The 9,832-nt window shown below is 35.7% G+C and overlaps 1 protein-coding gene and 1 long non-coding RNA gene across 7 annotated transcripts in view; one reads left to right on the forward strand and one right to left on the reverse strand.

Annotated features, from left to right (window-relative positions):
- The window catches only part of LOC141278743 (uncharacterized), a 46,707-nt gene extending 46,405 nt beyond the window's left edge, over positions 1-302 (forward strand). For both annotated transcript variants that reach the window (XR_012331867.1, XR_012331868.1), the window contains exon 4: positions 184-302. This is a non-coding gene — a long non-coding RNA (uncharacterized lncRNA). The remainder of the gene's footprint in view (positions 1-183) is intronic.
- Positions 1-9,832, reverse strand: part of LARP1B (La ribonucleoprotein 1B) — a 128,315-nt gene that overhangs the window by 76,346 nt on the left and 42,137 nt on the right. The window lies entirely within an intron of this gene.

A 9,832-nucleotide genomic window follows, 5' to 3' on the forward strand; every position in this document is an offset into this window, starting at 1 on the left:
ATGAGCCTAAAGATGAGATTAACTGACTGACCAGTGTGATTCAAAAGCTTCCAATTTGAAGGTTCTTCCTGAAATGCTAGAAACAAAGGCATGAGTATATTTAGGTTTCCACACAATCAACTCGGACAGAGGGTACAATGAGTGAAGAACTGGTTGTGATGTTTTTACTCCTTTGTTCTGCAGGTTCAAACTAAAGATTTCTCATTAGGGAGAGGCATCATGACAGACGGTAGACTGGACAATTCTTGAGCCTCACAAGCCCAGAAGCGAGCCAGCAATGAGTGACAAGATGCTGAGGCCCAGCAGCACATCTCTTGGATGGAAGTCCTATCTGTATGTCCCCTGTTAATAAAGCCTTCAACAATGTACAGCTTTGCAACACCACCCCAAGCAGACCACTGGACAAGAAGACAAATAGCTGTATACAAAAAACAAAAACAGGTTCAACCTTACACCTGAAAATAACACAATACTGTGAATCAACTATACTTCAATAAAAAAACATTTTTAAGTATTTAAAAAAAAAAAAAAGTTCACCCTAACCTTTATTTTAGCCCAAAAACAGCCCTGCTGCTCCAAGAAGTAACTCATCTTTGGCTTACCTCTTCTTGTCCCACACATTCCCATTCATGCTAGCCTGTTCTTAGTACTGTCATGAAATATGCCACATAGGAAAACGTATTAAACATACCTGTGCAACTTGTTTAGAAAACTAATATGTAAAATAAATAAATTTAAATGAAAATTTAAAAAAAAGAAAATATGTAAAAACTACTAGAAAAACAACACTGTTAGTATATTGAAACCCTGTGTATTCTACTCCCTTCCCACAAAAACAATCCAAATCCTGACTTACGTGATAATTATTCCTGCCTTTTTCTTTACAGTATTACCTTCTATGTATGTTTGTACACATTTCAAAAATACATAGATCCTTTCATGGTTGTTTTATACTATTAGAAAATGAAATCTCATTCATATTTTCATGAATTTCTCATTCATGCTCTCTTCAGGTATTAGTATCAAGGTTATGCTCTTCTCATAAAATGAGTCAAGTATTCCCTTTTTTACCTCAGTCAATTCAACAAATATTTGAATACTTATTAGCTCTATTCACTGCAAACTTTTTCATGGCTGGAATTATTCCAATTTTAGAAGAACTTGCTAATAAAATTAAGTTAAATCTTGGAGTCTGAAGATTATTTAAAATGATCTATAGCAACTTACTTTCTTTTCCAGTCAGTTTTGGTAACATATTTTTCTAGAAATTTTTCCTTATCTAAATGTTCAAATCATTGGTCTGAAATACCTATTAAAAGTTCTCCATAGGGCTTCCCTGGTGGCGCAGTGGTTGAGAGTCCGCCTGCCGACGCAGGGGACACGGGTTCGTGCCCCCGTTCGGGAAGATCCCACATGCCGCGGAGCGGCTGGGCCCGTGAGCCATGGCTGCTGAGCCTGCGCGTCTGGAGCCTGTGCTCCGCAACGGGAGAGGCCACAACAGTGAGAGGCCCATGTACCGAAAAAAAAAAAAAAAAAAAAAAAAAAAAGTTCTCCATAATCAGTAATTACATCCTTATATTCACTGCAGCTAAAATATTTAAATTTCCCTCTATTTTGTCTTCCTAAGTATAATCTTGGCCTTTTCAAAGAATTAAGTGCTGGTATGATTAATCCTCTGTTAGATCTAATTAATTAAATTATTTCTTTCCATATACTTTTTTTTTTTTTTTTTTTTTTTTTGGCGGTACGCGGGCCTCTCACTGTTGTGGCCACTCCCGTTGCGGAGAACAGGCTCTGGACGCGCAGGCTCAGCGGCCATGGCTCACGGGCCCAGCTGTTCTGCAGCATGTGGGATCTTCCCGGACCGGGGCACGAACCCGTGTCCCCTGCATCAGCAGGCGGACTCTCAACCACTGTGCCACCAGGGAGCCCTCTTTCCATATACTTTTATGAAAATTTATTTTGCTAATTCTTCTTCTAACTTCTTGAGAACTTTCTAACTTCTAGCTTCATAAAAGCTACAGTAGATTCTATTATTGCTCAGAGCCCAGATTTCCTAAATTAAAGGATTACATACATCTACCCATTGTAATTACCTTTCATCTCCTTGGAGCATAAACAACTCTGGCCCATATACAACACTTACCCATGCGATTTGCTTTAGCCAACGGAATGTGAGCAAATATACATAAAACACACCTAAGCAGCAATTTTGAAAACAGTTATACACTTTAGCTCATCCTCTTGTTCACCCCATATGCTATATGAATGAATAAGCAAGTACTGTACACAGGCTGCTTTTTCAGTATGAATACCAACCAAACAGAACCAAACACACACACACACACACACACACACACACACACACACACAGCTGAAGCAGCCAACCCAATCACTGCCAAGCAGTGTGAGAAATTTTTTACTTTAAGCCTTTGAGACTGGGGGGGGGGGGGGGAGGATTTTTATACAGCAAAGATAATAGTGGTGATTGGTTTATTAATTTCAAGAATTTTACCTAATATTTGCATTTAAGCCTATCTCTCTAGGTGCACCTTTAAGATTCAACTAACATTCCACTTAGATTTTCTAATTTCCACTATGATTTTTTCTTTGGTGAGTTATTTAAAATATATCTTTGTTCCAAAACACACAGGGTATTATTTCCATTGTTAAACACTAAATTAATTCCACTATTAGTGTGTTTTATGTATTATCAATGCTTAAAAATTTGCTTTATAAAATAGGTCAAAGTAGTATACATATCTTCAAAAAGAACATGTACTCTGCAGTTGCTAGGTACAGAGTTGTTTCTCAAATTATTCTCATTTTTTAAATTATTTGATCACTCCTTATTTAGTTGGGGGTAAATTACATCACTATGACTGGATTTGTTCTATCAACTTTTACTTCACATATTCGAATATTTTGTATTAAATACATCAAATATTAAATTATACTTTCTGATGAATTTCTTCACTTTTAATCATTACAAAAGGACACTCTTTAGCACTAGTAATGCTTTTTGTCTTCAAGTCTACTTTGTAAGCCTATTCTGTCTGATATAAATATATGTACTACAGCTTTTTTCCTTTACTTTTTACTTATTTGGTAAATGGCTGGGTTTCTTTTATAATTTTTACTTTTAATTGGGATAAAAAAGCAAATAACAAATCACCATCTTAACCATCTTTAAGTGTATAGTTCTGTAGTGTTAAGTATACTCACATTGTTGTGCAACAGATACCCAAGTTTTTTTATTAAACAAAACTGAAACTCTATCCAATTAAAACAACTCCCCATTTCCCCCCACCCCATAAACACCACTCTGTTTCCATGAATTTTAAAACTTTCGTACTTCATATAAATGGAATCATACTCTGTGTCTTTGGGACTTATTTCATTTAGTATGTCCTGAAAGACTATCATTGATGTATGTAGCATGTGACAGATTCCCATTCTTCTGAAAGCTGAATAATATTCCATCGCCCATAAACACCACCATTTTGTTTATCCATTCATCTGATAATGGACATTTGTGTTGTTTTCACTTTTTAGCTATTGTGAATACTGCTGCTATAAACATGCAAATATCTCTTTAGTTTTCTAACTGCCATACTGTTTCCCATAGCAGCTATACTATTTTATGTTTCCAACACCAATGTAAGGTTTCAATTTCTCCACATCCTCTCCAACAAATGTTATTTTCTGTGTTTTGCTTTTTATTTTGAAAGTAGCCCTCCTAATGAGTTGATAACTCATTTGATTTTGATTTGCATTTCTCCAATGACTAATGATGTTGAGCATAATTTCATGTGCTTATTGGCCATTGTATATCATCTTTGGAAAAATGTCTATTCGAGTCCTTTGTCCATTTTCTAAATTGAGTTATTTTGTTGAGTTGTTGGGTTTCTTTATATATTCAAGAATATTAACACCTTATCAGTTATGATAAGCAAATATTTTGTCCTATTTTGCAGGCTGTCTGTTCACCCTGTTTTGTGTCTGTTAATACACGTAAGCTTTTGATTTTCATGAATTCCAACTTGTCTATTTTTTTTTAACACGTGCTTTTGGTGTTATATCCAAGAAATCACTGCCGAATCAAATGTCATGAGGCTTCACTTCTATGTTTTCTTCTAAGGGTTTTGGGTTTTAGATTGAAGTCTTTAATCTGTTGTTAAAATTTTTATGCATATGGTGTTAAAGTAAGGGTCCATCTCCATTTTTTCGCATGTGAATACGCAGTTTCCCCAACACCATTTGTTGAAGAAGTTGTCCTTTCCCCACTGAGTGGTCTTGGCATTCAAGTTCTGGGCTCTATAGTTCCATTTGTCTATGTCTGTCTTTATGCCAGCAACACAGTTTTAATTACAGTAGTTTTGCAATATGTTTTGAAATCAGCAGCGTGAGATTTCCAAATTTATTTCTTCTTTTTAAAGATTGTTTTTGGTTCTTCAGGGTCCCATGAGATTCCATATAAATTTCATTATCCGTTATCCTATTTCTGCAAAAAATGCCATTGGGACTTTGATAGGGATTGCACTGAATCTGTAGATCACTTTGGGTAGTACTGACTTCCAATCCATGTACACAGGATGTCTTTCCTTTTACTTGTTTAAAAATCATTTTATTAAGATATAATTCACTTGTGGTACAATCTACCCCAGTGTACAATTATTTTTAGTTTACACATGCAATCATCATCACAATCAATATTACAACATTTTCATCACTCCAAAAAGAAGCCCAGTACCCACTAGCAGTCACTATTCTCTCCACCTATCCCAAACCCCACCTTAGATAGCCACCAATCTAATTTCTCTCTGTTCTGGACATTTCAGATAAACAGAATCGTATAATATGTGGTACTTTGTGACTGGCTTCTTTTACTTAGCATGATGTTTTCATATAGCATGTATCAGTAAATTCACTTTTTTCTATTGCCAAATAATATTCCATTGTATGGCTATACCACCTTTTATTTATCCATTCACCAACTGACAAACATTTTAGTTCTTTCCACTTTCATAATGCTGCAAGGAAGACTTGTGTACAAGTTTTTGCGTGGACATATGTTGTCATTTCTCTCATGTATATAACTAGCAGTGGCATTCCTGGGTCATATAATAACTCTGTTTAACATTTTGAGAACTGCCAAATTGCTTACCAGTAGTCCATGAGGATTCATATTTCCCCCATCATCACCAGCAATTGTGAGTATATGTATTTTATTGTGGTCATCCTAGTAGGTATGGGTGGCATCTCATTGTGATCATGATTTTTCACTTCACTTCCCTGATGGCTAATGATGTCAACCAAGTTTCCATGGGCTTATTGGCCATTTGTATATCTTCTTTGGAGAAATATCTATTCATTTTCTTTGCTCATTTTATAACTGGGTTATTTGTCCTTTTTATTATTGAGCTGTAAGAGTTTTTTTACATATTAAAAATGCAACTCCTTTATTAAATATGACTTGCAAATATTTTCTCCTAACCTGTTTTTTTCAGTACACTATGTTTTAGAACAGTTTTACCTTCACAGCAAAATTACATGGAACTAGAGTTCTCATATACCCTATAACCTCCCCCCAACACAGCCTGCCCACTATCAACAACCTGTACCAAGCGTTACATTTGTTACAATCAGTGAACCTACAATGACACATCACCAAAAGTCCATAATTTACATAGGTTTCACTCAGTGTTGTACTTCCCATGGGTTTTGATGTATGGATGGATATAAATGATGGATAATGACATATCCATCATTATAATATTATCATACCAAAAAAATCTCACTGCCCTAAAAATCGTCTGTTCTGCCTATTCATCCCTCCCTCCCCCCAACCCCTAGAAACCACTAGTTTTATAATCTCCATCATTTTCCTTTTCCAGAACACTGACTAGTTGGAATCACCCAGTATGTAGCCTTTTCAGATTGGACCTTTTCACTTAGTAACATGCATTTAAGGTTCCTGCATGTCTTTTCATGGTCTGATAACTCGTTTCTTTTTACCACTAAATAATATTTCATTGTCAGGATATACCACAGTTTATTTATCCATCTGCCTACTGGAGGATGTCCTGGTTGCTTCCAAGTTTTGGCAATTATGAATAAAGCTGCTTTAAACATCCACGTGCAGGTTTTTGTGTGGACAAAAGATTGTCCACACAATCTAGATTGTATGGTAAGAGTATGTTTAGTTTTGTAAGAAACTTCCAAACTGTCTTCCAAAGTAGCTGTACCATTTTGCATTCCTACCTCCAATGAATGAGGGTTACTCCACATTCTCAGAAGCATTTATTAGTGTTGTCAGTGTTCTAGATGTTGGCCATTCTAATAGGTGTGTAGTAGAATCTCACTGTTGTCTTACTCTGCAATTCCCTGATGATATATGGACGTGGAGTATCTTTTCGTATTCTTATTTGCCATTTGTATATCTTCTTTGGTGAGATGTCTGTTCAGATCTTTGGTCCATTTTTTATTCAGGTTGTTTTCATATTGTTGATTTTAAGAGTTCTTTGTATATCCTGGATTATAGTCCTTTATCAGATGTGTGTTTTACTAATATTTTCTACCATTCCATAGCTTGGCTTCTCATTCTTGACAGTGCCATTCACATAGCAAAAGTTTTTCATTTTAATGAAATCCAACTTATTAAAAGTCATTGCTCAACCCAAGATCATCTAGATTTTATTTTATATTACTTTCTAGGAGTTTTATAGTTTTGAGTTTCACATTTCAGCCTGTGATCCATTTTGAGTTAATTTTTGTGAAGGGAGTAAGGTCTGTGCCTAGATTCATTTTTTTCATGTGGATGTCCAGTTGTTCCATCACAATTTGTTGAAAAGACTATATGTTCTCCATTTTATTGCCTTTGCTCCTCTGCCAAAGATCAGTTTATTTTTAGAGGTCATTTCTGGGTTCTCTATTCTGTTCCATTGATCTATTTGTCTGTTATTTCACCAATATCACACTGTCTTGATCATCATAGCATTATAGTAACTCTTGATGTTGGATATTATTAGTCCTCTGACTTATCTTCTTCAATATTGTATGGGCTATTCTGGGTCTTTTTTTTTGTTTTTGGTACGCAGGCCTCTCACCGCTGCGGCCTCTCCCGTTGTGGAGCATAGGCTCCGGACACGCAGGCCCAGCGGCCATGGCTCACGGGCCCAGCCGCTCCGCGGCACGTGGGATCCTCCCAGACCAGGGCACAAACCCGCGCCCCCTGCATCGGCAGGCAGCTTCCCAACCACTGCACCACCAGGGAAGCCCCTATTCTGGGTCTTTTGCCTCTCCATAAAATTTTAGAATCAGTTGGTCAATATCCACAAAATAAATTCCTAGAATCTTGATTGGGATTGCACTGGATCAATTTAGGAAAACTGACAATATTGAGTCTCTCTTCCTGTGTATGAATACAGAATCTCTCTCATTTATTTAGTTCTTTGATTTCTTTCATCAAAGTTATGGTATTCCTCACATAGACCTTGTACATATTTTCTTAGATTTATACTTCAGTTATTTCATTTTGGGGGATGCTAATGTAAGTGGTTTTTTGGGGGGGAGGTCCATCTTCTGGTGTCCTTTGAAGTACAAAATTTTAAATTTTTTGATAATATCAAAATTATTTTTTCCTCCTGTTGCTTGTGCTATTGGTGTCATATAAGAAACCACTCTCAAATACAAAGTAAAAGATTTTCTTCTATGTTTTCCTCCAAGAGTTTTGCAGTTTTTGCTCTTATATTCATGTGTTTAATTTATTTTGAATTAATTTTTGTGCACGGTGAGTTAGGGTGGTGTCTAATTTATTCTTCTGTATGTGGATATCTACTTGTCCCAAGACCATTTGTTGAAAAGACTATTCTTTCCCTATTGAATGGCTTTTTAGGCACCTTTGCTGGAAGCTGGTTGACCACAGACACATAGGTGTATTTCCCAACTCTCAATTATCTTCCATTGATCTGTATGTCTATCCTTATACTAGTATCAACATTGCCTTAACGTAAGGACTGTGTATGAATCCTTCAACTTTGTTCTCTTTCAAGATTGTTTTGACTATTCTGGGTCCCTTGAATTTACATATGAATTTCAGATCAGCTTGTCAATTTCTGCAAAGAAGCCAGTTAGGATACTGATAGGGACTACACTTTGTAGATTGATTTTGGATTATTACTATTTTACGTTATGTATTTTTTCAGTCTTTTAATTTCAATCTTTTGGCTTTCTTATCTTTTTGATGTGTCACATGTAAATAACATAACTGGTTGTATTTGCATACATTCTGATAATATTCATTTTTGCTACTTAAATATTTGGGTTTCAATTTACTACCTCATTTTTGTGCTGGAAGATTCCTTCCCCTTTATTCTTGTCTTAGTCCACATTTTCCCTTTCTCCTAGTTTCAAGATTATTCCTTCTAATCTTATTTTTATTTATTTTTATTTTTTATTTTATTTTTTTTGCATACGCGGGCCTCTCACTGTTGTGGCCTCTCCCATTGTGGAGCACAGGCTCAGCGGCCATGGCTAATGGGCCCAGCCCCTCCACGGCATGTGGGATCTTCCTGGACCGGGGCACGCACCCGTGTCCCTTGCATCGGCAGGCGGACTCTCAACCACTGTGCCACCAGGGAAGCCCCTAATCTTATTTTTAAATGGGTGTCGTTCAAACGGCAAAATGAAAACTTTTAAAACTAATCAATTATCTTCTTTCCAAACACAAAAGTACCTTTAAATACGATTCATTCATTGCTCTCTCCCAGTCTGTGTTAATGTTATATTAGATCTGTGAGACATAGTTATTGTTTTATACAGTTAATATTTATTCAGATTTATTCACATATTTATCACTTGCTTTGCTCTATACTCCTTTCTGTAGTTCTGGCACCTGGAATCACTTTTATTCCAATTTTGGAAATTCCTTTGACGAACTGCAATTCCTCTCATTATATGTCACTCTCTTACTTGAAAGGTACTTTTGCAAGGCACACAATTATAGGTTGGTAGTTATTTTCCTGTGTTATATTAACACCATTGTTCCATTGTCTGTTGCATTCAAATGTTACTGGTGAGATGTCAGCTATCAGCTGTCCAGTCACTCTTCTTTCTTTGAAAGTAACCGCCTTTCTTCCCTGGCTGCTCTACTCTGGTACCTCTCTGCAGTTCAGAAGAAGTCCTAGGTATTACCTATTAAAATACTGACTCTGTCCCATTTTCTCTCTTTTCCTTCTGGAACTCTGAATAAATATATATCTTAGACCATGTTTATCACTCTATATTCCACTTGCTTTTTACTTCTCTCAAAAATAAAAAGATTTATAATAAAATCCACTAGATGTTAAATTATACAACTTGATTTGAAATACACCAAAAAATATCAAAGACTGTCTACAATACCATTCTATACCTTCTTTCATATATTCTATCTCTTTATCTCTCTATGCTGATTTTTGAATAGCTTCTTGTAAACTGTCTTCCAATTCACTGATTCTTTAATTGTATCTAATCTGCTGTTAATCCCTTCAATTAACTGAGTTCTTAATTTCAGCCTTAACTGTTTTTATTCCAGAAGTTCTAGAAAGGTTATTCTTTAGAATTTATTTTTCCCTGCAGATATTTTTCTTTAAACACAGTAAGCAAAGTTACTCTACACTATGTTTAATAATCCTACTATCTAAAATTTTTCAGGGTATGGTCTTACTGTCTGTTACTTTTGCTCATTCTCACATGCAGTACCTTATTTCCTTGTTTGCTTATTAACTTTGTGAGCTGCTCACTTTTTTTTAAAATTAATTAATTAATTTATTTACTTTTGGCTGCATTG

This window comes from Tursiops truncatus, chromosome 5 (assembly GCF_011762595.2).
Source record: "Tursiops truncatus isolate mTurTru1 chromosome 5, mTurTru1.mat.Y, whole genome shotgun sequence".
NCBI classification, from domain to species: Eukaryota; Metazoa; Chordata; class Mammalia; order Artiodactyla; family Delphinidae; genus Tursiops; species Tursiops truncatus.